Below are 23375 nucleotides of genomic sequence, written 5' to 3'. Positions count from 1 at the left end.
TTAGTATTAGTATTGCTTTAAGGTGTAAGACTTCTAAAATTTATCATTTGCGAATAATTAAACAATGAAAACTTATCTTTTTTATTATGCTAGGTATAAATAAATGCAAGAGCTGTTCTCTGTAGTTCAGGCTGAAACAATTTCCCAGTATTTTGCGTACCTGGCTTGATATCTCGCCAATGGGGAGTCAGTGTTTTATTTAATATTTATAATGTTTTAAGGCGTGTTACTTTTAAAATATATAATTTACGAATAATTATACAGTGAAAACATATTTTTTCATTTTGGTATATGTAAATAAATACATAAGCTATTCTACAGTAGTCCAGATTGAAAGAATTTCCTATAATGGGGCTATCTGGGCTGGAAAGGCTATACGAGTATTTCGGTATTACGAAATCAATTTTTCATTTAATATTTATAATGTTTAAAGGATGTGACTCTTAAAATAGATCATCTGCGAATAATAGGATGAAAACTTATCTTTTCATTTTTATATTTGTAAATAAACACTAAAGCTATTCTGTTGTGGTTCAGATTGAAGGAATTTAATGTAATGCTCATATCTGGGCTTGACATTTTTGGTAGCGGGGCGTCAATGCTTCTGTTTAATATTGGTAATGTCTTAAGGCGTGTCACTTTTAAAATATATCCTTTACGAATAATTACATAGTGAAAACTGATCTTTTCATAGAGCTGTATATAAATAAATGCATAAGGCCATACGCAATATGTTAAAAAAACAAACACGAGCGAAATATACGGCTTAAAAAAATAAGGGAGAAAATGTCACAAGCACAAGCAAGCACCCTGGAAGCAGATTCAGTGGGACGTGACCACTAAGTCTCAATTTTCGTGGGTCTGATTTTCCTGTTTTCCCCAAAAGAAGGAATTTTCCCTCCTGACAAATTCATATTTCTGATACGGATTGAATCTGCTCAATGACCCTCTTGCTCGCAACATTTCTTCTCCGTTGTGGGCGCCTTTCCTCCCTCTGTCCCACAGATTTTCTTGGCAAGCACGAGTTTAGGTGTACACACGCACACACATACATACATACATATTTATATATATATATATATATATATATATATATATATATATATATATATATATATATATATATATATATATATATATATATATATATAATTGTGTGTGCAGTCTGTGAACTGGCTTCAGTGAAGTGAACTCATTACAAATAATTGTAATTATCTTCACTTAAACTTAACTCCAGAAGAATAATATAAACAAAGGATGAACCACAACCAGAACACAGAAGAATTGTTAGTGGTTAATGTATAAAAATTTCTTGAATGTACTGGAACATTTAAATATATCTTTGGTCAGCCAGGAATGTCTTCCTATTGAAAAACCACCCTAGGTCTCACTAGAATTCTATTACTGAATGTCCTCTCGTCGGATATCCTTCTTGGAATAACGTTAGCATGCAAGGTTTTCGAAAGGCCTTCGCTTAAATTATAGAATTAAACTTAGCAGAGATCTTCACACGGAAACGGCGGTTATTGGTTAATGTCCGGAATATATTACAACACAAAGTGTAAGACGTCTGACCTGACAGATATGTTTACTGAAAAGACAGTCCATACGTTTCTTCCCTAAATAGAGGCATTAGGACTAGTAAATTCATCTCAAGATATTTGGTATAAAAAACTAGAAGGCTGGCTTTTTCTGGAGGCAGTATTTTTAAGGAAAAGTCATATAACTTTATCTTTAAAGTGGTCGGATGACTTCTAACGAAAACGTACTTGATAACCCATTATCTAGAAAGTTTGAGAGAGATTACAACAGTTTTAAAATCCCCAGAAAATTTAATAGAGAATTCTGAAAAGAAAGTAGCTGTGAAATAACATTGACGTATAGCATTTAAATTCATTGACACGATGACGCAGTGTTGACAGTACTCAGAAAAGAACACGATATTCATGACGCAATGCTGACAGTACTTGGAAAAGAACACGATATTCATGCCGCAATGTTGATAATACTGGGAAGAGAACACGATATTCATGAAGCAATGTTGACAGTACTTGGAAAAGAACACGATATTCATGACGCAATGTTGACAGTACTTGGAAAAGAACACCATATTCATGACGCAATGTTGACATTACTGAAAAAGAACAGTATTCATGACGCAATGTTGACAGTACTTGAAAAAGAAACGATATTCATGAAGCAATGTTGACAGTACTTGGAAAAGAATACGATATTCGTGGCGCAATGTTGACAGTACTTGAAAAAAAACATTTAAAGAAAAATGAGGTGCAGAAAAACAAACTTCATAAAAGGTCTACAAAGCTTGACTCAGAGAATTTGAGAAAAAATGACAGATTAAGGAAGAAACATTTGTATGGCAGTGAGTGTTAAATATAATTTGACATGTTCATTTGTCATGGTCACTTATATTCCCTGGTTCACTTTAACCTGAATCAAATACGAGTCTACTGGCATAACCAAAGCTTCCCAAATCTCGTCAGTACCCAGAGAAGACGAAAAGGGAAATTTTTGAAAGAATTTCGTGTTATCAAGTTTGACGCCGAAATCCTTCTCATCGTCTGGCTGTCCACTCAAGCAATTTACTGTCCCGTCCCCACTTTCCACGGAGGAGGAGGAGGTCTTCCTTTCCCCGAGAATTCTCCTGCCAGAAATTTCCCTCGGCGCTTCTTTCCAATTCCGCAGCGGCGGGGACGTTGCGTCCATCGGGCCGAGGCTCGATTGAAGCACCGCAGGAAGCTTTTGGGGCCAAAGTGGAGGGGTAAAAATTTTGGCTCCTCCTCGAGTCCACTGACCAAATTTATAAACCAGCGTCCGGGGGAGGGAGGGAGGGCTGTAGAATTATCCCCTCGGATAGGTGGCATTCTTGTTTTCATGTCTGATATTGTGACCCCTTAGCATTCTACAGATGCGCTCATTATGGTGGTGTCAGTGGTAGCTCCTTGTTTCTTAAAGGTGCAGATTTTACTTCTGTATATCGATGATGTATTAGTTATTCACAGCGGATGACTCGGCTAATGTACCCTTTTTTAATGGTTCAGTACACGCAGAATAATTTTTTTTTAATATTGCCCCTTGTAATTGCTTTTTCAAAATGAAAATGTATTTAGGAAACTTAAGACTTGATTTTTCATCGAGTAATCGCATTGTAATGATTCGACAAAAAAAATTGAATTTCACTATATATATATATATATATATTATATATATATATATATATATATATATATATATATATATATATATATATATATATATATATATATATATATATATATATATATATATATATATATATATATATATATATATATATGTGTGTGTGTGTGTATTACTCAAGAATAAAGTAAAATGCTAAAGAATTGCCGAAACTCAATCATTCACCAGAGCAAAACAAAACACACAACGCCTATTAGATTTAAAATCAGTGGAACGTGACCTTGAAGTTTCGAAGTTTCCTTCGTCCTTGTTTTCGTATTTTTTATTTTATTTTTTATTTCAAAACGACCACATTTTCTTTCCCTGACAAATACATATTTCTGATACAGATTGAATCTGCACGGTGACCTCGTTCTCGAGACATTTCTTTTCTTCCATGTCTTCGGCTACTTTGGGATTCCCTGCGCGGAATTGGCTCGGAATTTGTGCAGTCGGTACGGAAAATTCGTGGAATTTTTTTTTGCGCTAAGTTGCCCTTAAAATTCCAGTACCGAATTACTTGAAAATTGGCATAATCGCGGTGTTGTTTTCTTTGAATTTTTTGCCTTATATTGGCCTGAACATTATACTACTAAATTCCTTGAAAACTGGCATTTTTGTTGTGTTGTTTTTTTGGAATTTTTTTTGCCTTATATTGGCCTGAACATTCTACTACTAAATTCCTTGAAAATTGGCATGATTGTGTTGTTGTTTTCTTGGAATTTTCTGCCTTATATTGGCCTAAACATTCTATCACTAAATTCCTTGAAAATTGGCATAATTGGTGTGATTTTTGTCTTGGAATTTTCTGCCTTATATTGGTCTAGAAATTCTACCTTGAAAATTGGCATAATTGCTAATTTGTTTCTTGGAATTTTCTGCATTATATTGGCCTAGAAATTCTGGCAATGAATTCCTTGATTAGTATTATTGCTGTGTTGTTTTCCTGTAATTTTCTGTGTTATATTGGCCAAACAATTCTTGCACTGAATTCCTTGATTAGCATGTTTGCTGTGTTGTTTTCCTGGAATTTTCCGTGCTATATTGGCATGAAAATTCTACTACCAAGTTCCATGAAAATTGGCATAATTGCTGTGTTGTTTTCTTGGTGTTTTTCGGTGCTCTATTGGCCTGAAAATTCTAGCACTGAATTCCTTGATAATTGGCATAATTAGTGTTGTTTTTCTGGAATTTTCTGCGCTATATTGGTTTGAAATTTCTAGTACTGAATGCCTTGAAAACTGGCATAATTGGTGTTGTTTTCCTGGAAATTGCTGCGCTATATCGGCTTAAAAATTTTAGTACTGAATTCTTTGAAAATTGGCATAATTGATTTGTTTTATTCTTTGAATTTTCTGCGCTATATTGGCCTGGAAATTCTGGGACCGAATTCCTTGAAAGCTGGCATGTTTGGTGCGATCCTGAAATTTTCTGGCACTATATTGGGTTGGAAATGGTGGTACTAAAACTCTGGAAAATTGGTGTGTTGTTTTCTTGAAATTTTCTGCGCTATATTATCATGATAATTCTGGCACTGAATTCCTTGAAAATTGGCATGATTGGTGTGATCTTTTCCTGGGATTTTCTGGCGCAATATTGGTCTGGAAATACTGGTACTAAAGCTCTGGAAAATTGGCATGATTGGTGTGTGTTTTCCTGAAATTTTCTGCGCTATATTGGCATGCAGATACTAGATGTGAATTTCTGGAAAATTGGCATAATTTCTCCGTTGTTTTCCCGGAATTATTGGACCAGAGTTGATACACTAATAACATGGAGTTGGCCTGAAATATTTAGCTTGAAAATGGCAAATAATTGGTGGAAATATGGAAATTAGAGCTGTTGGCACAGAATTGACTTGATATTTTCGGTGTGAAGTTGGCACAGAATTTGTGGAATTGGCGTGAAATAACTCGAACTAAGGTTATTCTTTTTCATTATTCTTTCTAGTCCATGTGTCCAGCACTTTCTTAGCACTTTTTCTCCCTGTTTCTGTCATTGCGAATTATATTCCTCCATTCTCTCCACGCGACCAGTCCATTTCCAAGCAAACTAACTTATCTTTTCACTTGCGCTACCAGTTTTGACACTTTTGCGTATCTACATATTTTGTGCTCTTTTCAGCGACCCAGTACCTTATGTATATACAGTGCGCATATACAATATATATATATATATATATATATATATATATATATATATATATATGTATATATATATATGTATATATATATATATATATATATATATATATATATATATATATATATATATATATATATATATATATATATATATATATATATATATATATATATATATATATATATATATATATATATATATATATATATATATATATATATATATAAAGTATAAGCGTGTGTGTGTGTGTGTTTTCTGTATGTATGCATATGAACTCACATTACTTCGGAGGCAATATGCAATACGTCACCAGTTTAGGAAAAGTAAGGCATGGAAGTGACGTCCGGTTCTTTGGAGCCTTCCGACCCGCGAACGATTTATGAATCTGAAAAGCTGTCGTCAAGAAGTGTGAAAAAAAGGAGAAATATGCGTGAGAGAGCAAGCTTGGCTTCAGACTTCCATTTGGCGTTTGAGAAAAGGTGCTTTCTTGGTCAACAAAATCATTTTAAGGTCGTGACGTGGGTCAGACTTTTCATTTTAGTTTTCTGTAAAAGAAAACTATTATACCGGTTTTCCGTCCGCACTTTTTCTGTCCGCCCTCAGATCTTAAGTACTACTGAGGCTAGAGGGCTGCAAATTGGTATGTTAATCATCCATCCAATAATCCTACCAATAATCAAACCGTACCAAATTGCAGCCCTCTAATCGCAACAAAACCTCACCTCAGCAGTTTGTATTTTATTAAAGGTTTAAGTTAGCCATAATCGTGCTTCTGGCAACGATATACGATAGGCCACCACCGGGTCTTGGTTTAAGTTTCATGGGCCGCGGTTCATACAGCATTATACCGGGACCACCAAAAGATAGATCTATTTTCGTTGGTCTGGATTATACGCTGTAGCGGCTGTACAGATAACTCGTTTTTTTTTTTTTCTTTGTGTATGTTTATAATTGTCTTTCAATTTTTTTAACAGTTCCTTTCACAGTCTTTATAGGTATGTGTCCTAAAATAACTTTAATCTGAATGTTCATCCTAATTTTCACATGGATTTATTAACAACTTAAACATTTCGTAAGTTATTTGTTGTGCTATAAATTCATTAATAATACACTTTTAGTAGAGAATCACAGAGACCTGATAGCATACTGTCATTAGCTGGCGTCCTCAAGTAGTTTTCCGTTTTGTTAAAATATATGTTTTGGGCAACTTGTCATTTGTTTTACTCATTATCGGGAATTCTCAACAATATTCGACTGATTCATTTTACGAATTTCTTTGTTAGTATAAGATTTTAAAAATTAATAACATGATTTGTACATTCTGTCAGTATAAATCAGACAGGTTTTGAAAACAATGTGAAAATCATGGTTTATTTCTCCTTAAAACACGGCTGCACGTTTTACCAGTTTTTGGTGCCATTGATTCGAGATTTTGACTGCGGGGGAAACGTTTCTTTACCTAATCAGTCTCTCTCTCTCTCTCTCTCTCTCTCTCTCTCTCTCTCTCTCTCTCTCTCTCTCTCTCTCTCTGTCCTATTAGTTTGCTTATTGTTTTATAGTGATTTCTTTGAATTTATATATATAATTATAAATATATATATGTTATATGTATATTATATATATATATTTATATATATATATATATATATATATATATATATATATATATATATATATATATGTATGTATATATATTTGTGTGTGTTTGTGTTTGTGTGTGTATTTTGAAATTCAAAAACAATCAAGGCTGGACAATAATGTTAATATATATATATATATATATATATATATATATATATATATATATATATATATATATATATATATATATATATATATATATATATATATATATATATATATATATATATATATATATATATATATATATATATATATATATATATATATACATATACATACGCGTGTGGTTACTTTAATTTTATCATAATTTTCATACACAAGTATAGAAAATATCTGCATAATTGACATTACCATTTTCCTTCGTTTTAATGAAGAAATATTACTATTCACGCTTCATAAATTATTATATTAATATAGCAGATCCAGACAGAATAATTGATGTACTGTACTCAGAAATTATGATGTAAGTTAGCTTCCGTTTTTCACTGACTTTTATCCTGATCGAGTCGGGATTAATTTCATGAATTAATTAACAGCTCTTTGTCCTCCCGTGAGAGACACGCAGTCTGAGATACGTCTTTTTAGTTTTCTCTCTGTTCCTCTGCACTTTTTGTGTCCGCCCTCAGATCTTAAAAACTAATGAGGCTAGAGGGCTTCAAATTGGTACGTTGATCATCCACCCTGCAAACATCAAACATACCAAATTGTAGCCCTTTAGTCTTAGTAGTTTTTAATTGATTTAAGGTTAAAGCTATCCAATAATGTGTGCGTCTGGCAACGACATAGAACAGGCCATCACCGGGCCGTGGTTAAAGTTTCATAGGCCGCGGCTCATACAGCATTATACCGAGACCACCGAGAGATAGATCTGTTTTCGGTGTCCTTGATTTTGTGCTGTACAGAAAACTCGATTGTGCCGAAGAAACCTCGGCACATTTTTTTAGTTCTTTTAGTGTTAATGGCATTTCAGAAAGTAAAAAAAAAAGAAGGCTTGCCAGAGTACTCTTTAATAAACCTTCTCTTATTTTCTGAAATAATTTCGTCGTGAATATTTAATTCGTTAGTTGATAACATGAGTACCAGTGTGTTATTTTATATACATAAAAGTGGAAGAAAAAAGTTGGTCCTGAGCTAGAAATATATATATAGAAATATATATATATATATATATATATATATATATATATATATATATATATATAGTATATATATATATATATATATATATATATATATATATATATATATATGTATGTGTGTGTGTGTGTGTGTGTGTGTGTGTGTGTATGTGTGTGTACATCGTTGTTTCTAAAGTAGACAGTAAGTCCGTAGGTGACAGAGACTGTCTCATTAACATAACTTTACCTCCGAAAATGATATGAGTTAATTCTTACGTCAGGGACTCCTCTATATATAAAAAATAACCCTTTGTTAAATTACTTTCTGCATCCGCAGAAAGGAAACTGATAAAGGAATTCGATGACAAAAATGGCAAAATCGATACAGAAATGTGAAACCATTTCGTTTTATTTCTCTCGATGGGAGAAAATGTTATTGGCCTGAAAGTTCCCCGTAGCGGGGTAGTGCCGTCAGTAAACCTCATGCGGTGCACTGTAGGCATTACTTTAAAGGTTCTTTCCAGCGTGCCTTCGGCCCCTAGCTGCAACCCCTTTCGTTCCTTTTACTGTACCTCCTTTCATATTCTCTTTCTTCCATCTTGCTTTCCACCCTCTGCTAGCAGTTGATTCATAGTGCAACTGCTTTGAGGTTTTCCTCCTGTTGCACCTTTCAAACTTTTACTGCCAGTTTCCGTTTCAGCGCTGAATGACCTCATAGGCCCCAGTGCTTGGCTTTTGGCCTAAATTCTACAGTATATTCAGTTCAGTTTGAAAGTCCCCAGTGAAATTCAAAACCGTGAGAGAGGCAAGTCACAGATATTTTCATCTCGATAAAAGTACTGCAGGAAAAACTGCAGCTTCAGCAATAAATTATAGGTTTTGTGACCTTTGATAAATAAAATCTTTTAATATCTTACTGACGGTAGAAATACGTCATCGAACTCTTCGTCAGGTTAATGAAAAAATGGGAATTGATTGTTGGTGTAGATCAGTGATTCTTGAACTGGGGCGCTCCGCCAGAAGCTTCCAAGGGGGCCGCAAGCAGGGTTGCCAGATGGTGCTTATTATTTTTTTAATTTGTGATGCTAATTGCAAAATTGCCAAAAACATTATCACTGCTTCCATATACTCATATCAGCAATGAAGTATAATAGTGTACAAATAGTTAACATTTTGTTTGTAGTTTATAATTGGCAAGGGTAGGGGGCGTGGGATCTGTACATAATGCAGAGGGGAGAGGAAGGGAAAAAGTTTAAGAACCACTGGTGCGGATAATAGATTGATTGTGATAAGTTATTCTGTTTATATTATTTACCGGTTGCAAAATGTCATCTGCCAGTCATTGAATAATTTCTGAGCCATCGCTAACGGTAGGTGACCACCCTATTTGTTTTACTGTAACACAATAGAAAGTTATTCTAATGCATCAGAAACACTATCTATGTTTGCCATTTTGAATTGAAATGTGCTATCCCCGTGTTAAAAATCAAATCAAATATTCTAATACACTAAAAGAAGTTTATATTTTTTGCAGTTTTCAAATTCACAGTCATCCCACAATGTTAGGTTATTAGGAAAATTTTTGTGCAGTTGCTACTGCAAGATAATCACTTGTTTAGTATAAAAGTAGCTTACCTTTGCTCTGTTTTCATGAGAGTAGATTCATTATGAAGTAGATGTAGTTTAACACGGTGCAAGAAAATTTCTGTGACGAAAAAATGTGCATAAAGTGAAACCTTCTTAGAAGACCCTCATTGTAACGAAAACTGATAAAAGGTGTTCCTTTGTACTATATTTAGCAGATGGATTAGGCAGTAGTTTTATATTTAAAAAAGTGCAGGAAAATTTCTGTGACGAAAAAAAGTGCATCAAATGATGCCTTCTTAGAACCTCATCGTATCGCAAACTGATAAAGATTTTACTGTCGCATTGGATTTGGAAGCACGAGTAAGCTTGTTTATGAGACAGAACGCCACCATCAGGTAGGAACAACTATAGTATAACGCCAGCGAACATCTTCAGCAGCGTTTGACTCGAAACAAACCAGGCAAGGGAACGCCAGGCAACGCCACTAATGACATCGCACTCGACATCAATTCTCTCTGTTCTGCGCCTTCTCCAGGAGGCCGCTAGAGACTCAGCCCGGGTCGTAATCTAGGGTGGGTTCTTCTTCCCTCCCACTTTGAAGCCAGTAGTCAGGTTAAGGCAGCTCTCCGAAATATAACGAATGACATAATCTCCTTTGCTCGCGAGTGCAAGGTGGCGAAAGTCTCGGACCAGAATCCAATTTTCGGAGCAGACGTCCCGTAATTTGTTTTCTTATCACTCTTCGTAGCATCTTGAGCATTAAGGAAAGGGGAGGAGGGTTGGGGGAGGGAGGGAGGAGGGAGGGGGAGAGTGGGAGGTGCCACCAACCTCCCGTTGCTCTTGCATATTGCAAGCGGTCTGTGTCGCGGGAGAATATGCGTTGTCGTTACACAGGACGATCCGGTGTATTTCCTCTTGATTTGGTTGCGTTTGTTACCTTCAACGAGCGAGCCCCCCTCTCTCTCTCTCTCTCTCTCTCTCTCTCTCTCTCTCTCTCTCCGTCACACAGAAACAAAACGGTCAGAAGTTTTTCCCCTTAATTTTAATCATTTGTTCCAGTGACACCGTCGTTTTATTTCTGAACGCAAGAGTCTCTCTCTCTCTCTCTCTCTCTCTCTCTCTCTCTCTCTCTCTCTCTCTCTCTCTCTCTGTTCATATGCTTTCTTTTATGTGAAGTGGGCCGAAATGGGCAAAGACAACTCAGATGACACAATCTGTGTCTCCTTGGCGAAGGATAATTACGCTGTCTTGTTCTCTTAGGGTTTTCAGAAACCTCTCTGTGAAAAGGAAGAGACTGGGGGAAGGGGAAGGCGGGTTTTGGGGGTTGGGGGTTGACAAACAAAGACCTGAGGTCGCAGAGGTTGGAAACGCGGAGGGGTTGGAAACAAACCCAAAACGATTGACTCTGATGTTCACAACTTCTCAGTTATTTTTTCCCCTTTACACGAGACAAATCTATTGAGACTTACCTGTTGAACTTTAGGGAATATAGAATATTTTAGGGAACGTAGGATGAGTCACCTGAAAAAAATAGGTGCTGGATGAGTCACCTGAAAGAAATCGGTGCTGGTTGAATCACCTGAAAGAAATAGGTGCTGGATGAGTCACCTGAAAGAAATAGGTGCTGGATGAGTCGCCTGAAAGAAATCGGTGCTGGATGAGTCACCTGAAAGAAATCGGTGCTGGATGAGTCACCTGAAAGAAATCGGTGCTGGGTGAATCACCTGAAAGAAATAGTGCAGGGTGAATCACCTGAAAAAATAGGTGCAGGGTGAATCACCTGAAAGAAATAGGTGCTGGGTGAATCACCTGAAAGAAACAGGTGCTGGATGAGTCACCTGAAAGAAATAGTTGCAGGGTGAATCACCTGAAGGAAACAGGTGCTGGGTGAATCGCCTGAAAGAAACAGGTGCTGGATGAGTCGCCTGAAATAAATAGGTATTGGGTGAATCACCTGAAAGAAACAGGTGCCAGGTGAGTCACCTGAAATTAAATAGGTGCTGGATGAGTCACCTGAAAAAATGGGTGCTGGATGAGTCACTTGAAAGAAATAGGTGCTGGGCAAATCACCCAAAAGAAATAGGAAATAGGTGCTGGATGAGTCACCTGAAGGGAATAGGTGCTGGATGAGTTGCCTGAAGGGAGTAGGTGCTGGATAAATCACCTGAAAAAAATAGGTGCTGGATGAGTCGCCTGAAAAATATAGGTGCTGAATTAGTTGCTTGAAAGAAATGGATGCTGCCTGCGTTATCTGAAAAACAAAATTGAATGCTGGATGTATCACTAATCCGCTACTGGTCGTGGAAAGAAAATCTGTGGACAAACATTCGCGCTACAAATCACTTTACCTTTTTGTCAGATTCGAAAAAAACTGAAAGCCGTAAAAGAGTTGAAGGGGCGTCATGCTGGAATTGTTTACGACATTTGGGATTTTATAATTCCCTGAACACTGTTTCTGATTCACTCCGAACACAAGAATTAAAAGCCCTGCTGTATTATAAGCCTCGTTGAATATATTGCAATCATTTTCCCGTGAAATACTGCCCCGTTACAAATTATATTTAAATAAGCGTGATGGCGCGCGCTACGCTGCGCTGGAACCCGGGGCTGCCCGTCATGTCTCCCCTACCCTCCCGATCTCCTACCTACGCCGACCCCACCCGGGGTTTGTAGGAGGAGGGTGGATGTGTCATGTCTCCCTTACCCTCCCGATTCCCTACCTACCCCGCCCCCACTCGGGGCGGACAAACAACAAAGGTCCATTCGAATTTTATTATTACAGATGAGAAGTGAGTAATGCAACTCAAAAATTCCGGGAAGGTCAAAACTATAATTTCACTACCAAAGCATATAGATATATGTGGTCGCTGCTGCTGTAAATGAAGCATAACAACAATGGATGAAGTTGAAACATCTCTTTAAAGGGATTTGCTTAGTAAAAAACAAAACTCTAAGTGAAAACAATGGAGAATTTGCAAGCCATCTACAGTACTGTTGCTTAGGATATAATTAACTTCTTTTCTGCTTGTTTATTATCACTGACGTTCATGCTGATCTGTTTGTTAAAATGAGAACACAAAAGATATATAATATATATATATATATATATATATATATATATATATATATATATATATATATATATATATATATACAACACAAAATATATATATAGAAATAGGATATATATATATTTCGACTTCTAGTCCTTATATATATAAAGGACTATAAGTCGGAACATATATACTCCATTGTTTGTCTTTCGAAGGGAAGATTTTGTCTTTTATGTATATATTCATCAAGTTCCATATTTTCGTGATTCATTTATACGTTTTATATATATATATATAAATATATATATATATATATATACATAATATATATACTCCATTGTTTGTCTTTATATATATATTTTGTATTTATATATATATCATATATATATATATATATTTATCGTATATTATATTATATATATATATTATATATATATATATATATATATATATATATATATATATATATATATATATATATATATATATATATATATATATATATATATATATATATATATATATGTATATATATATATATATAAACTAGTGATGGCTAATTCCTCTGGTGTGGAACACTTTAAATATGAACATGAGAGCTCTCTGCTAAATATTATTATGGCAAAAAGGTGAAGAAAAGGGCTGAGAGAAAGAGAGAGAGAGAGAGAGAGAGAGAGAGAGAGAGAGAGAGAGAGAGAGAGAGAGAGAGAGAGAGATAGAGCTTGCTTGTGTCTAATCTGTTAATGGATTAGAAGTATGACAAACAGCATAAATTATACTTTACCTTTCTCATATTATGAACAAACTCAGACCTCTCTCTCTCTCTCTCTCTCTCTCTCTCTCTCTCTCTCTCGCTTCTTTGTGACAGATTGAAGGTACTGAGTTGGATATGACATAGTTTTAGAAAGGGGAAGTCGGTCTCTCCCGGATTAAAATTAAAATTAAAATTAAAATCTGTCGGATGTTAATACTGTAACCTGAATTTAATAAGAGTCAAAAGTTTAAACATTACAATATTATTATTATTATTATTATTATTATTATTATTATTATTATTATTATTATTATTATTGTTATTATTATTATTATATTTGTGGCAGCAGCTAAATTTTACAGAAGCTCTCCAAAATTCATTTTTTCCTTGACGTTTCGGTACAACTTTTTACCAATTCTCAAAAGGAGAATGAAGCCAGGGGTACATTAATTATTCTTATTACCTTCATTCTTTAATATTTATACTCATCAGGATGTTTAAGATCTGGAAAGAACAAAAACATTGAAGAAATTAATAATTTTATCTACCTCTACAGGATCAACAAAGATTACAATAAACTCCATTAAGAAACTGCTTATTTATCAGTAGGTAATATCGCATCTTTGCTAACTCCCTCTTCACCATGAGTAAGGGGTTTGTGTCACGTGGCTGTGCATGATAATTTATCATGTTTAGTCATGAGATTTTCTTACTTCCAAATCTTAGGCTACAAATAATCAAATGATACTGAATTATCTTGCCTTGGGAATGGGATAACTTGTTCCCAAAGAAATTATTTGTGATATTTCCTTCTGCATTGTCCAGGAATCGAAACGTGTATCATACGACTGGTAAATGGTGTATTAGTGTATTCGTGCCATTATTGTACAAAAATTTTATAATATATTCCTCTTAATGTATTTGTATATATGTATGTATGTATATAAATATATTTATATTATACATACATATATATATATATATATATATATATATATATATATATATATATGTATATATATACACACATACAGACACATATACAGACACATATATACATACGAAGAATTGTATTACATTAAATTTGTGCAATAATTGTACGAGCAGACTAATCACCATGAACCACTCGTATATAAAAAGCAAAAACCCTTTGAAGGACAAAATAGACTCGAAACATATCCGAAAAAATAAAACTGTTGGGTTTTGTGATCATCATATTGAATAACGCTTCCATCCCCCCCCAAAAAAAAATAAAAAAATAATTCAATACTGAATGTTATTTAAACTTAAAAGAATTGCAAAAACTCGAATTGATGGAATGTTTCTGTTTCCAGAGAGGGGAAAAAATTTGGTCTGCATCAGACAAACAAATGAAATTAATAAATATATAAATTCTCAAGCATGAACGCAATTTGGCCACGCATCGCTTCAAAACAACGAATGAAAAAAAATAATATATATACATAAAAATAGTTGAAAGGGTTGCATTCCAGTGAACTTATTTCTGATGGCTTATGGGAGAGAAGTTTCTCTTGAATAAGTTCTTGTTTTTATGTTTATTTTTCGTATAGCCAAGAGGGAATGAGGTTTTGAAAAAAAATTGATGATCTATGTTCCCCGAATTTTACATGTTTGTTTTTTACTGTAATAGTATTCAGCTTGAACCTCTAATTATTTATTTTTTAGTGTAACTGTATTCAGCTTCAACCTCTAATTTTAGTAATTTTTACTGTAACTGTATTCACCTTCAACCTCTAATTATATTAATTTTTACTGTAACAGTATTCAGCTTCAACCTCTAATTATATTAATTTTTACTGTAATAGTATTCAGCTTCAACCTCTAATTATTTATTTGTTACCGTAACAGTATTCACCGTCAACCTCCAAATATTTTTTATTGTAACAGTATTCAGCTTCAACCTCTAATTATATTAATTTTTACTGTAACAGTATTCAGCTTCAACCTCGAATTATATTAATTTTTACTGTAATAGTATTCAGCTTCAACCTCTAATTATTTATTTGTTACCGTAACAGTATTCACCTTCAACCTCCAAATATTTTTTATTGTAACAGTATTCAGCTTCAACCTCTAATTATATTAATTTTTACTGTAACAGTATTCATCTTCAACCTCTAATTATATTAATTTTTACTGTAATAGTATTCAGCTTCAACCTCTAATTATTTGTGTTACCGTAACAGTATTCACTTTCAACTTCCAATTATTTTTTACTGTAACAGTATTCAGCTTCAACCTCTAATTATTTATTTTTTACTGTAACATTAATCAGCTTCAACCTCACATCTGAATTATCATTGGGTCAAGAAAAATAACTTTGTAACGAACGATAAAAGAAATTCATTTGGGGTTGTCTGGCGTCCGACTGCCTGGGTCTCCTTGAAGACCATTGTTAACCCAACCTTTTGGAACCACAGCCCCCACCCCACAGCTCCCAACCTACCGCCCATTCTCCCACACCCCACCCCACCCCACCTCGTTCCTGCACAATCTTGTAATTTCCTAGTAAAAGAGTATTGTTATACCCATACGATTTTGGAACCAGAGCACTCTACCCCCTCCCCACCCCCACCCTACCACGCCTTTTCCCACCCCATCCCGTTTCTGGGTAATCTTGTAATTTTATCAAGAATTACAATTGTTTGAAGACATGCGGGCCTCTTTCAGGAAATGAATCTAGTCAATTAGGTCCTATTGAATTACAGGAGATTTTTTTACCTAAAAAGTTACGTTATTTTAAAAGTGAATTTTGTAACATTTGTTGCACTGTTTTTACTTTTTTGATCTTGAGATTCATTATCATATCGTAGTTTTATTCTTCAGTCTACTTTTATCGGCAATCCTTTTCCTTACTTTTATCATTATTTCCAAGGCCTATTTTGTCTGGATTTTATATTTTATCTCCTAAATATTTTCTTATTTCAAGAATGTTTTATAAAATGACTAACTTCCTTCTGTTTGTGTCAGTTGTTTATACCATTAATCCGAGAAACATTTGAATGAAATATCTTTCCATTCATTACATTTACACCTTCTGCTTTGAATATTACAATCCTTTGTATTTCGAGACACGCCCGCCTCCCCCCGTACCCAAGATAGGGTCATTGAAACAAAATATGGGCTTGTCACCTAATCATTACCATAGATATTGGAACATTTTACTTTCTTCCTTTAGGGGAAAACCATTTTTGGTCCTTTTAGTTTTCCGTAAAAGAAAACTATTGAGATGGCTTTGTTTGTCCTTCCGCAGTTTTTCTGTCCGCAGTTTTTTCTGTCCGCACTTTCTCTCTCCTCATATCTTGAAAACTACTGAGGCTAGGGGGCTGCAAATTGCTATGTCGATCATCCACTCTTCAGTCATCAAACATCCCAAATTGCAGCCCTCTAGCCTCAGTAGTTTTTATTTTATTTAAGGTTAAAGCTAGCCATGATCGTGCCTCTGGCTACGATTTGGAACAGGCCACCACCGGGCCGTGCTTGAAAGTTTCATTTATCGCGGCTCATACAGCATTGTACCGAGACCACCGAAAGACAGATCTATTTTCGGTGGCCTTGATTATACGCTGTACAGAAAATCCATTTCACCGAAGAAATTTCGGCGCATTTTTTGCTTTTTCTTTGTGGGGGTTTTCAGATCTTGAAGGGTTTTTGGAAGACTAACAGCTTCACGGAAAGCTTAATTACTTGGAATTTTGTGATTGTTTTCTGTCTGACCTTTTTTTTAAGTAATCAGTAAAGAACATCAATTTTCATGAACAAAATATAAATTATTATTATTATTATTATTATTATTATTATTATTATTATTATTATTATTATTATTATTATTATTATTATTATTATTATTATTATTATTATTACCCGCCGCCGCTGTAGCTCGCACAGTCGACACGAAAGTGTACGAACCTAATTCTCGACACTCCACGTTTCACACCGGGGCGGACAGACAAGATCCACTCGGCCTTTATTATTATTACAGATTATTCAGAAGATGAACACCTATTCATAAAGAACAAGCCCACAGGGTCCATCGACTTGAAATTTGAGCTACCAATGAACATCGTGTTCATTTGAAAGAAGCTACAGAAGATAATGGGTAATATAGTAAGAATAAATCAGTTATCAGAAAAAAAAACTCACAAATTAATAAAAATAAAAATATAAATAAATTCTGTGAATAAAGCAGAATGATTACATACCCCGATGGCCCCGCTCTTGAAAAAAGACGAAAGAGAGAATCACCGTATTTATCAATATTTATTCATATTTTTATCTTTTATTCATTAATTTATTAATTTACATTTGTATTTTTCCTTTCTAATGACTGATCTCTTCTTTCTGTATTTCATGTTATCTTCTGTAACTTCTTTGAAATGAACGCGATATTCTTTGGAAGCTTGAATTTCAAGTCAGTGACCCCTGTGACGGGATTGTTGCACATGAATAAGGGTTTATTTATGAATGATAATAATAATAATAATAATAATAATAATAATAATAATAATAATAATAATAATAATTCATGTTTTACTGATCACTGATATTTATCTCTCAGTTTCCATACCTCTATGGTTGTGCAGTAATAATAATAATAATAATAATAGTAATAATAATAATTATTATAATTATTGTTATTATTATTATTTTACTGATCACTGATATTTACCATTTTCCATACCTCTATGGTTGTGCAATAATAATAATAATAATAATAATAATAATAATAATAATAATAATAATAATAATAATAATAATAATAATTCATATTTTACTGATCGTTGATATTTATCTCTCAGTTTCCATACCTCCATGGTTGTGCCACACAGTAGCAAGTAACAGTAACGGAAAGCTCAGGAACAGAAGGAGCATCGACCAGCAGCAGCTGTATAGGCAACAAGAAGCGGCTGGCGAAAAAGAACATTCGGAACTGAGAGAGAGAGAGAGAGAGAGAGAGAGAGAAAGAACCAGCCATCCAGGGCTGATGACCGCCATCAGCCAGCGCTCTCGAATTTGCATACAGCTTCGTATCAGGTCAGAGGAAATTTCTGCATTTGGATAAGCTGTCATATTCCGACCCCCTCCCTCGAAGTCGAATGTGTATGGAGATGAAAGGATTATATTATAAAAATAAATAAAAAATGCGCCGAAGTTTCTTCGGTGCAATCGAGTTTTGTGTACAGCGTATAGTCAAGGCCTTCGAAAATAGATCTATATTTTGTTGGTGTCTGTATAATGCTGTATGGGCCGGGGCCCATGAAACTTTTAACCGTTGCCTGGTGGTGGTCTATCCTATATCGTTGCCAGAAGCACGGTTATGGGTAACTTTAACCTTAAATAAAATAAAAAGTACTGAAGCTAGAGGGCTGCAATTTGATATGTTTGATGATTGGAGGGTGGATGATCAACATACTAGTTTTCAGCCCTCGAGTCTCAGTAGTTTTTAAGATATGAGGGCGGACGGAAAAATGTGCGGACAGAAAAATGTGCCGACAGAAAAATGTGCGGACATATAAAAGTGCCGGCATAAAAAAGTGCCGACAGAAAAAAGTACGGACAGAAAAATGTGCGGACAGAAAAAAAGTACGACAAAAAATGTGCGGGCAGAAAAAAGTTTGGACAGAAAAATGTGCGAACAGAAAAAGTACGAACAAAAATGTGTGGACAGTAAAAATACGGACAGAAAAAAGTACGGACTGAAAAATATGCGGACAGAAAAAAGTACGTACAAAAAATATGTGGACAGAAAAAGTACGGACAAAAATGTGCGGCCAGAAAAAAGCACGGACAGAGTATATTGCGAACGGACAGACAAAGCCGGCAAATTTTTTCTTTACAGAAAAAAAAAAAGGGGTGTATATTTTCCCGGTAATTGAAAAAGTAGTTCGGACAGGTAATTTTATACAAAATTGGGGGCTGAAAAGTTGTGCGGAAAGTCTTCTTCGGGATTTACAAGGTCTTTCCCGGCTCTCCTTCCCTTTATTTGTTTTAATTGTTTCTTGCTTTATTGGATCAGCCTGACGGTCTTTTGTGTATGAAAGTTGATTCTCTTCTCTCTCTCTCTCTCTCTCTCTCTCTCAGATCATTCTGACGGTCTGTGTATGGAAGGAAAAATTCTCTCTCTCTCTCTTCTCTCTCTCTCTCTCTCTCTCTCTCTCTCTCGGATCAACGGTCTGTGTGTATGAAAAAAAAGGGAATTGACATTCTCTCTCTCTCTCTCTCTCTCTTTTCTCTCGGTATGAGGAATTGATCATTCTCTCTCTCTCTCTCTCTCTCTCTCTCTCTCTCTCTCTCTCTCTCTCTCTCTCTCTCTCCATTCTGATGGTCTATGTGCATGAGTGATCTCTCTCTCTCTCTCTCTCTCTCTCTCTCTCTCTCTCTCTCTCTCTCTCTCTCTTCTGGTCTATGTGTTGGGAATTGATCATTCTCTCTCTCTCTCTCTCTTATACACTTCTCTGATGGTCTATGTGTGGGAATTTTTTCTTTTTTCTCTCTCTTTCTCTCTCTCTCATCTTCGTTTCTCTCTGTTTTTGTGTTAGTTGCTATAAATCATCAGTCTCTCTCTCTCTCTCTCTCTCTCTCTCTCTCTCTCTCTCTCTCTCTCTCTCTCTCTCCATTCTGATGGTCTATTGCATGAGGAAATGATCTCTCTCTCTCTCTCTCTCTCTCTCTCTCTCTCTCTCTCTCTCTCTCTCTCTCTCTCTCTCTTTCTCGGATCATTCTGTTAGTGTGTGTATGAAGGAACTGTCTTCTCTCTCTGATGGTCTATGAGGGAATTGATCATTCTCTCTCTCTCTCTCTCTCTCTCTCTCTCTCTCTCTCTCTGATGGTCTGTGTCTGTGGGAATTTGTTTTCTCTCTTTCTCTCTCTTCTGACAATGATGGTCTATGTCAGGAATTGATCATTCTCTCTCTCTCTCTCTCTCTCTCTCTCTCTCTCTCTCTCTCTCTCTCTCTCCATTCTGATGGTCTATGTGCATGAGGGAAATGATCTCTCTCTCTCTCTCTCTCTCTCTCTCTCTCTCTCTCTCTCTCTCTCTCTCTCTCGATGGTCTATGTGTGTGGGAATTGATCATTCTCTCTCTCTCTCTCTCTCTCTCTCTCTCTCTCTCTCTCTCTCTCTCTCTGATGGTCTATGTGTGTGGGAATTGATCATTCTCTCTCTCTCTCTCTCTCTCTCTCTCTCTCTCTCTCTCTCTCTCTCTCTCTCTCTCTCTCTCTCTCTGTTTGACGCCAGTGTTAGTAGCTATAAATCAGTCAGTCAGTCAGTCTCTCTCTCTCTCTCTCTCTCTCTCTCTCTCTCTCTCTCTCTCTCTCTCTCCATTCTGATGGTCTATGTGCATGGAAATGATCTCTCTCTCTCTCTCTCTCTCTCTCTCTTTTCTCTCTCTCTCTCTCTCTCTCTCTCTCTCTCTCTCTCAGATCATTCTGACGGTGTGTATGAAGGAACTGATCATTCTCTCTCTCTCTCTCTCTCTCTCTCTCTCTCTCTCTCTCTCTCTCTCTCTCTCTCTCTCTCTCTGATGGTCTATGTCTGTGGGAATTGATCATTCTCTCTCTCTCTCTCTCTCTCTCTCTCTCTCTCTCTCTCTCTCTCTCTCTCTCTCTCTGACAATTCTGATGGTCTATGTCTGTGGGAATTGATCATTCTCTCTCTCTCTCTCTCTCTCTCTCTCTCTCTCTCTCTCTCTCTCTCTCTCTCTCTCTCTCTCTCTCTCTCTGTTTAACGCCAGTGTTAGTAACTATAAATCAGTCAGTCAGTCTCTCTCTCTCTCTCTCTCTCTCTCTCTCTCTCTCTCTCTCTCTCTCTCTGACAATTCTGATGGTCTATGTCTATGAGGGAATTGATCATTCTCTCTCTCTCTCTCTCTCTCTCTCTCTCTCTCTCTCTCTCTCTCTCTCTCTCTGTTTAACGCCAGTGTTAGTAGCTATAAATCAGGCAGTCAGTCTCTCTCTCTCTCTCTCTCTCTCTCTCTCTCTCTCTCTCTCTCTCTCTCTCTCTCTCTCTCTGTTTAACGCCAGTGTTAGTAGCTATAAATCAGGCAGTCAGTCTCTCTCTCTCTCTCTCTCTCTCTCTCTCTCTCTCTCTCTCTGTGGAGGATGCACACTAAAGGCAAACAAGTAGACAGACAGACAGGCAGAACATGCAAGAAAGATAACGTTACAATGAAAGTAAATTTGAACGCGTAAATAATGTTACGATGAAAGTAAGTTTGACTGCACAGATATGACTGGCGAATGAAGACGACAATTATCCAGATTTTTCTTCCCGAAGTTCAGCTTTCCAAAGTTTGGAGTTAAATAAGTCTTAATTTTCAAATCCCAGGACGTAGGGAGAGGATAATTAAGGCTCGTCTTGAGCGGCCATCTTGAATTTCATCCATTTCAGCTTGGTTTAGGCTTATCTCCGCTTCATTTAATTGGAGCCTTTTTCTGCTTGATTTAGGCATATAATATATTTAAATTAAGCATGTATCAGCTTAAATTAGGGATGTTTCTGCTTCAGTTAAGTATGTTTCTGCTTGATATAAGCATATATTTGTTCAGATTGTGTGTCTCGACTTGAATTGGGTTTGTTTCTTTTTCACCTAGGTCTATTTCTGCTTGATTTTGACAAATTTCTGTTCAAATTATATGTTTCTGCTTATTGAAGCCTATTTCTGCTTCAAATAGGTCTGTCTTAGGTCTGTCTCCCCTTGAACTGCAGGTTGGGGTGTCAAATAATAATTTTGTTATGAGGTCTTGAGGAACAGTGCACAATAACTTGTTCACATATCGGACACTGGGGCTCCAGCAGCATATTCGGTGCTCGTTGCAGCTGCTCTACCCGGGGTACGACCCACCTTAGTCAAGTAACCAACAGGAAGACGTAAGAAAATTCATTGCTTAGGTCGACAAATGCTCAATGGATGATTCAATAAACGGGCTTAAATAAAGATGAAAAAACCTTGAAGTATATCATTTTATTTAAACTTTCTGTCTTGTATTCATCAGAAAATTTTAGAACAAATTGAACATCCAGTGTTAGAGAAGATTTTTGATAATGATTATGAAAATGCGATAAAAAAAATCAATAGAGATTATTATTGACTGACTTAAAAAGATAGAAACCCCCTCTCTGCCATTTATGAGGAGACTGAACGAGGAATAACGCGAGAACTGGACGAAAAATTAAACGAAAATGTATATATATTTTTTTTTTTTGAAAACTCTTTCGCATACCATCAAAGACCGGATCATTGCATTGGTGCATAGCTTTGCTTATTCATTCCTGTTACTTTTGTTCATTTATTGGCCTGTTAAAATATTTCAGCTGGTCAGGTATTTCATTCTAGCTTTTTCCTCTTGGTGGACTGAGCCGCGAAATTATATATAAGCTGTTCGTCCTGTTGAAGCTTTGAAGTTTCCTTAGGATTAAGCTGACTTTTTTATTCAAAGAAATTCTGAATTTTTTTTTTAATCTAATAGGCGAGCAGTTCTTTCAAGGGCATCGACGTTCTTTTTATCTTATAATATTTTGGTACTTTTTAGTTTTCTGTAAAGGAAAACTATTGTGCCGGCTTTGTCTGTCCGTCCGCACTTTTTCTGTCCGCCCCCAGATCTTAAAAACTACTGAGGCTAGATGGCTGCAAATTGGTATGTTGATCATCCATCCACCAATCATCAAACATACCAAATTGCAGCCCTCTAGCCTCAGTAGTTTTTATTTGATTTAAGGTTAAAGTTAGCCATAATCGTGCATCTGGCAACTATATAGGACAGGCCACCACCGGGCGGTGGTTAAAGTTTCATGGGCCACGGCTCATACAGCATTATACCGAGACCACCGAAAGATAGA

The sequence above is a fragment of the Macrobrachium rosenbergii genome, chromosome 54, assembly GCF_040412425.1.
Source record: "Macrobrachium rosenbergii isolate ZJJX-2024 chromosome 54, ASM4041242v1, whole genome shotgun sequence".
In the NCBI taxonomy this organism is placed as follows: domain Eukaryota; kingdom Metazoa; phylum Arthropoda; class Malacostraca; order Decapoda; family Palaemonidae; genus Macrobrachium; species Macrobrachium rosenbergii.
Note: the sequence above shows the minus strand (reverse complement) of the source record.